Below are 8370 nucleotides of genomic sequence, written 5' to 3'. Positions count from 1 at the left end.
GGAAATATAGATTTCCTTTTCATGTGAAGACTGAAGACTGGGTAGCTAACATATTTACCAAATCACTTGGTAGAAATAAGTTTATTTACTTCAGGGAGCTATTGGAGTACATCAAATCTCTTGAGCTTGACGGGGAATGTTGAAAATCAAGATTATTAGTGGTATTGACACCAACTTTACTTAATATAGCTATAGCTAGCTGTTACTAGTGGTTAGATTTAACTTAGAGGCTAGAGATATCTAGTCAGTGAGTGATTTACTTGCATACATTGTATGTGTGACTTAGACTTAAAATCTTTTGTGTAACTTAGTTAGTGATCTACTTGCATACGTTGCATATGCAACTTAGACTTAAAATCTTTTCTGTGTTATACAATGAATGAATAGTGGAAGAAGTGAGAGACTTACACTGCTCTCTATTCATGGCTCCCATTCTTGTATGTCTCTTTCCATCTTTGAACAAAATGCATGAGAAGTACATGTTGCATCAATGTTCTTCTTGTTTACTTCTTCTGTAAGCAATGCACTCTCTACATCAGAATATTTAAAGTCATCTTCAAGAGATTAGCACTTGAAGTAGTATAAATTTATCCAAGACTTAGATAGTATAACAAAAAATAACAAAGACTTTATATGATCCTAAAATTCAATGCCCTACAAGATAAATTGGCTGAAAATCGAGTGAAACTCATTTAGATGAGTGGACATAGGAGTGACCTTTTTCACATGAAGGTCCACAAGCTTCTTCAACCAATATGACTACAAGATAGGACTTTGCTTGTTAAAAAGAGCACATATCTCTTTCCAAAAATCATAAGCACCACCTTCACTTGTGATAACATTGAAATAAACCTGTTTAGATAATGAATAGATAATGGTGGACTTTCATCAAGCTCTTCCCAATCATCTATATTCCAATCTTCTCACTTTATACCCTTGGCTTTTAGTGGCTCGGACTTGTTTCTCTTGCACAATACCTACCAAATTTGATTCTTCTATTACTAGAATTTTTGGCATGCCACTTCTCAATATTAAATATGGCACTATCATTGGAGGAACTTCAAACACCTACAATTATGTTTTCCATCCAAAGACAATACAAGTTGTTGTAATAATAGTAAACCAACCCCAAAATTGATCCCTAGTACATAGAATAGGAGGAAGAATAATCCAATACACTATTATCCACAAGTAGGAAACACTAGAGTACACAATACATGTATCTACTATTAAAAAATACATTAATACTAAATTTGTGCATGGCTATCCAAGGATAGAGTACACAAAAACCAATCTCCTAGTACATTGAAGAGTCCAATCTCTGCAATGAATGTCCAAGGGAAAAAAAAAAGCTCAATATATATTTCTAATAACATATCAGTGCCCAAAGATATGGAAAAATACATCTGGAGCATATATCCACTATAAATCTCAAACTCATAAATGGAAAATTAGTAAACCAAATAGCCACTGCAAATATGTATACCCAACAAAGCTCAAATTCAAATATTAGAGCTCAAAATAAGCATACCTGAGCACAATAATCCATGCCAAGTCTCAATATATCCATGTACATTCCTAAAGTTCATGTGGACATTAAATATATAAGCCTTCATAGTCAATGATTGCTGCCCATAGATAATTAAAGCACATAACCTTACAAACACTGAGCTAAACAAGTTGTACCTAATCCAAAAGCCTTTTGTGAGCATCAATGTATCATCTACGCATAAGAAGTAGGTCCCATAGGTATCACTAGAGCATTAACCAATCAAATACTTGTTGCCAAAATAGTGAACATCAGGTTTGTTCTAAAAGGTAAGTCAATGGTTGACTTAAATACTCAAAGAAATGCTCAATATTGAAGCCTTAAATGCCAAGGAAGATATAAAGCAAGTGATAAATGATTCATAGTTCATTCAGTAGGAGGATCTAGAGAAGATGTAGGATGCTAGAGATAGGAGCAACCCAAATAGGCACAAATCACGTTGGCTATTCTTAGGGTACTAGTCAATACATTCATATAGCATCCCCAAAGTTCATGTGGACATTCAATATATAAGCCTTCATATTGAATGCTTCATGTCTCATCAAGATGTGCTAAGGAGGTCAACCTTTCTTGCAATGATTCTGTTTTGCCTAGAAAATAGTTCAACGCAAACCTTAGAGTAGGCAACTCAATTTCCAAGGGCAAGACACACTCTTTCCCATATACCAACTTAAATCCGGTGTGGCATGTTTCTCTCTTAAATTTCATATTATAAGCCCAAACAACCACATGAAGTTTATTGTCCCAATCGCGCTTTTCCTTAGATAAAGTCTTAGATAAAATCCCTATAGATTATTTGTTGGTACTCTCTACTTGTCCATTCACATGTGGGTTATATGGGGTGGTTTTATTATGTTTATCTTTCAAAGTGTTTGTCAAAGCTTCAATAAACTTATTCAAAAAATGTCTCCCACAATTGGACACCAATTCTCTAGGTGGACCAAAATAGCAGACAATTTGTTCCATAATAAAAATAGTTGTTTCATTGGCATTATCCTTCATTGTAGCTTGAGCTTCAAACCATATTGTAAAATAGTCCATCACCACAATGATATAATTCTTTTTTCTGTAGTGGAGGAAGGATGCATGGGTTCCAAAAAATTGATGCCCCACTTTTCAAAAGGCAAAGACACAAGAATAGGATTAAGCGGTGTGGTTGTATTGGGGGTTGAAGGTCTTCCACTGGGGTTTAGAGTAGAAGAGAAGTGTGGGATTCAAGATTAGGAGAGGGAGAAAAGATTCGGGTTTGTTAAGATTTGGGTTTTAGAGATGACTCTCTTGAGGAAGAAGACCTTAAGCTTTTTCTTTTACTTAGCATACATCAATGGAATGAAAGACTTTGACTTGATTACATCAAATGCATATGCAGATAATAAACCAATACATTTAGGGATTATCTCAGATTTAATCCAAATGCATACTTCAAATGCAAGCTCAAACGGTTTCTATTTCATGAATACTAATGGACATCAACTCCAAGATACAAGTATTTTGGTGGTAGACTCTACTACATCCAAGACATAGATCAAAATCTCATGAAATGCATTGTCAAAGCATAAAATTTACTTCAGCCCTATTTTAAAACAATAATTTTCAGCCCATAAACAAGTTCCAAAAATGTACATAATCTCAAGAATAAGCCTCTCTAATCATACTCAAATGAAGTCCTGATGTTAAGAGGTCAATTCCTTCATTTACAATCACATAGATCACTTGATTTCCCTTCAAAATGGACAAGAACAGTCAGCTGCCCTGTTTATGACTAGTTTTATCAGTCCAAAATAGCCCATACACCTCCAAAATTCTCCCCTTTGCTTTCCCCAAAGTCACTCAAGTACTTGGGTACAAGACGCGGGCTTCATTGGACCATGAATATGGTAAGAGAATGGAAGAAGACGTACATAAGAGCAAGCTGAATACGTTTTCTCAGTTCTCCCTTTTTATGGAATGTCATACCACTCATTTTCGTCATACCAAATGGACGGGCAAGAAGAGCTCTTACCTTCTTTGTTTGTATCTCCTTCTTTAGCTTCAGTTTGCCTTTAGTTTGCATGCTTTGGAGCATGCACCATAGCCTTTAGCTCACCCTCCATCTACCACAGGCATGCAGGCCCAAAATTTGGGCCAAAAAATGTGGGCTGCACTTCCTTCAGCTCCCACACTAGAGTTTGACCATTTAGGTCACTTATAAGTCACATAAGTTTATTATTCCAGGTCCCATACAAACCTAGTGGACTTTTGGCACTTTTCTCAGTTCTCCCCTTTTATGGAATGTCATACCACTCATTTTCGTCATACCAAATGGACGGGCAAGAAGAGATCTTACCTTCTTTGTTTGTATCTCCTTCTTTAGCTTCAGTTTGCCTTTAGTTTGCATGCTTTGGAGCATGCACCATAGCCTTTAGCTCACCCTCCATCTACCACAGGCATGCAGGCCCAAAATTTGGGCCAAAAAATGTGGGCTGCACTTCCTTCAGCTCCCACACTAGAGTTTGACCATTTAGGTCACTTATAAGTCACATAAGTTTATTATTCCAGGTCCCATACCAACGTGACATAGCCTGCAGACTATCAATTACCTCCAGTTGATCAAGTTGTGGATTCCCATAGCCTTAATTTTTGTCAATTTACATGGTACAACTGAAAATTGCATGGCAGTTACAAAAGAACTTATGAGATTAAGTGATATCTAAGTCGAATGTTGGATAATAATGACTGAATCATGCATGAAAGTTTCTCATGTGAATCCTAATGAAGTTCTTCTACAAACATAAGAACTCTATGATTTATATCATGAACAGAAAACTCTTTGACATTCACCCCCTCCTAACCTGCACATCCTCTGACATGTGCCATTTCACAAAATTGCATGTTAAGGAGGCTCTTCTTCTGACATATCTTCATCTTCATCCTCTAAGTCTTCTTTGTCTTCCTTGTCTTCAAGTAATGGCTCACATCCAAGTCATCAAGCTCATAAGTAGAAGACTCTCTTTGTTTGAAGAGCTTGATACGTTTGTCGGCTATTGGAACCTTGACCATGGTTCCATCCATTTCAGCCAAAGTATAGGTAGCATTATCATGTACCACCTTCACCACATATGGTCCAAACCATCGCTTGGCTAGCTTCCTATGAGCACTATATTGATTGTCCTGGCTATTGTCATAGACAAGTACCCAATCATTCTCTTGAATAGCTATTGGACGGAGTCGATGATGCTTATCAAACCACTTATTCTTCTTCAATCTTGTTGCCTTCAGCCTTTCAATGACTTTCTTGACATCTTTTGGCCTTTTTTCAAGCTGCCTTATGTGCAAAATCAACAGCTCTTCTCTATTTATGCCTTCATCCCAAGGCAAGATACTCCATGTGATAATAGACTCCTCAATAGGCATAGTAGGTGGATGCCCATATATTAGTTCAGTCGGCATATAACCTGTTACTGCACTATGGGTAGTTCTATCAGCCCATAACGCGAATGGAAGCATTCTAGGCCATTCTCTCATCTTTCCTTTGCAAGATTATCCCAATGCTTTGAGAATTGGTTGATGACCTCTTTCACTCTTACCATTGCCTTTAGGATTGTAGGCTGATGTAAGAGATAGCTTGATTCCCAATTGAGCAAAGAAATGGCGAGCCTCATTGGTGTAATATTTCCGACTCCTAACCCGCGTTCTTCATAAGAACCTCCTCTTGGTAGGAGGCCAAAAGGATATTTGTTGGAATTATGGTAATTTTTGTTTCAAAATTATCCCCTCTCCCCAACGGACGGTCATGCTGGAGGAGAGGGAGAGTGGCGTGGATGATTAAGCTCCTCGCTAGAGCTCGTGCAAGGGGGATATGCCATGCACTATGGTTGCGTGGCACCGGGAAGGTCCCCTCCCCTCACCTATAAAAGCCTTGTGGGGGGGAGTGAAGAGGGGGAGCCACAATGCTGCAGTGCTGCCACACAAGAATTAGGAAGTAGCATCGCCTCTCTGTGTGCACTGTGAGGCTGAAGAAGATTGGGGAGGGCATAAGACTACCATTCGAGTGGGAGGGAGAAGGCTTGAAGAGAAGGAAGAGTGGTGGATGCCATCGATCAGGCCGTCAGTACTGGGATACGCCGCCAGCTCCGCATGCCAATCCACCTACAAGCTGTCGTAATCAGTCACCTCCTCTTTCTCCACGTGGGATCTCCACAACGAGACCAGAAGCTTTAGAAGCATCTTGGGAAGCTTCCAAAGCCTTTAGGAAGCCCCCCTTCTTGTGGGCTTCCTTAAAGCCCTTCCAAGTTGGGTTTTAAAACCCCCCTCTCCAAGATTTAAACCCCTTCCTGTGGGTTTTCCCCCCCCACAAAAATCTCTCCTTAAAGTCATTTAAAAGAGGGTTTTTATAACCCAACCCCGGGATTTTTACATCCATTCCCTTGAATTTTCCACCTAACCCTCTTTCTGTGAGGTTTCCTACCCAAGTCCCCTTTCTCTTCGAAATTTCCACCTTAGCCCCTTCTTCTTGCAATTCCTACCCAAGTCCCCTTAAAGTTTGACTTATCCCAGTAATTAAATCCTTGTTCCCCCCTTTTAGCATTTCACAAAGCCCATCTAAAACTACCTTCCTTGGGCTTTTCATAGGCCTTATCAAGCGGGTTTTATTACCCCCAAGGTTTTAGGCACCTTTTTTTTTTCTCCTTGCCTTCCCTTTTAAATTCCATCATAGGCCAGGTTCTTTTCTTCTATGAAAAAAAAACCCTTCCCACATAAGCCTTTTAAAACCATTTCATGGAGGAAGCCTATATAGCCTTCTAAAGCCGATTCCGAGAAACCGTGCAAGCGGTCACAAAGGGAGTTTCGCGTTCGAAGGAGACGGGCCAAGATCATAAGTCTGCAACCAATGCGAGAAGGACAAAGTCACGATGGCTCCTAAGAAGGCACAAGGCGCAACCGCAGGAGGATCATCTCCTAACATCCATGTGGACATTTCACCACAAGTCCAGGTTTTTCTTCATAATTTTGATTAACATCATAATATTTCAATTGTGCATGGATCATTTATGGAATTAGGATGCACTTTTTTGATTGAAATACCTTGACTAAATTAAAAGAAATAACTTCGATCAAGGAATTGGTCATTTGTATTAAACAAACGAAAAAGAAGAGCATAAGATCTTTATGCATTCCTGGCAAGTGGTTATTATGCATTGCAAAGTAACGAACTCAGATTAACTAATGCCCATCTTTATAAAATTGAAATTACTGATGTACACTTTCGATTATGCATGGGAAAGAATAAATCATATGTCGCATTATTAGGCATCTTTCCTTCAAAATGATTCATTAAAAGAAGGTCGCTAATAATCCGTAGGAATTTACACGGCATGGAAATGGTTCTTAAAATTGTGTAAAGTAGATTAAAATCTAGTCAATTGGCTTAAATCTCAATCAACTAGGTAAATAGTTACGAAAGGTTGTACAATGCTTATTCAGCATACGAAAATCTCATTTAGAAAAGAAGTTAGAAAAAGGTTGCATGGTTCACATAAAACCCTATCGCTTAGTAGCATGAATCTTAAATGCATCAATAGAAGTTATGTCGTAACTTAGCATATGCTTTGGTTTTAACCAGAAAAGTAGGGTTTGTAAATATACTCAAACTTAGGAAATGAATCATGTGGTTACGAGAAGGGTATCGTAAATACCTTCAAGAATAGATAAGTAAATTGGTTTACCCTAAAAACACCTAAACCGCAAGCAACTCATTCAAGAAGGGTTAAATCAATGCAACATATCCCAAAGAGCTAACTATGGTTTAGCACATTGAGGACGTGACCTAATCGCTTTTATTGCCAAAGCTGAAACTCTTATACCCTAAAGACTTGCCCTCATTCACGAAATGTAGGGACAATAGGATACACTTGTGAGAAACGATCTAGGGTTTTTACCCTAAGGATCGCTCGCTAAAAGAATGAAACTCGATTTGGATTTGGACCTTTAGGTCCGACAATATCGACCTAGTGCAATCAGGAACGGATTGTTATGAAGATACCCTAACCCTGTTTCCTATCTAATCATGATTTCGTGATTAGACAACGCCATTCGATGGGTAAAATAGTCCCATGATTTTGATGCGACACTCGTGCAATAGGTTGCAGAGTCGCATGATCTTGTGATTTGATCAAAAAGGAATGGCCAATTCCTCGGAAAGAGATTGCCAGATTCTTACGCAAGTTTATCTTGCAAGAGGAGAAATAATCGTCGTGATATAGTACCTTTCTTGGGTAAAGTAACCAAGATACGAGGATTAGATATTTGCTTGGAAGCAAAAGACCAATTAGTAAATTGGAATAACATATTTACTGCTAATATAACTTACGGTATTGGTTAAGTTGGGTTAGTAGGGTACGGCCCTAACCCAAGGATATAGGGTTAACAAACAAACCCTTGGGGATCTTGCCAAGTCGCAATTGATCCTGGATCGAGTGCTGGATGCATTCAGAGAGAAAGATTCACTCCTTAGCAATTGTCCAAATAAACGACCACTGGAATTGATTGTGCTTGTAACAGTTTAGAAAGCACTGTTTGCATTGTTTGCTCAAGGAACTAAAGGATGAAAAGATATCTAATGCTTCAGGTTGAACGCCTGAAGGGAGAGTTAGCTTCAGTTATCCCCGACTGCCTGCCTGACCCTAACCAAGGGGGTTGTTGACTGCGCCGGGAACGTGGACCGAACCCACCGCAAGAGGTCTCTTCGTTGAGTTCTACTTGGAGCAGGAGGATGCTTGGGTGCCACGGGGGGCTCTGGCTGTAAATCCCTCGCCTTCCCCAAACAACCCAATACTTGATGC

Source organism: Lygodium microphyllum, chromosome 10 (genome assembly GCF_053477565.2).
Source record: "Lygodium microphyllum isolate KBCC chromosome 10, Lygodium_microphyllum_v1.1.10, whole genome shotgun sequence".
NCBI lineage: Eukaryota > Viridiplantae > Streptophyta > Polypodiopsida > Schizaeales > Lygodiaceae > Lygodium > Lygodium microphyllum.
This window is presented reverse-complemented; position numbering follows the sequence as displayed.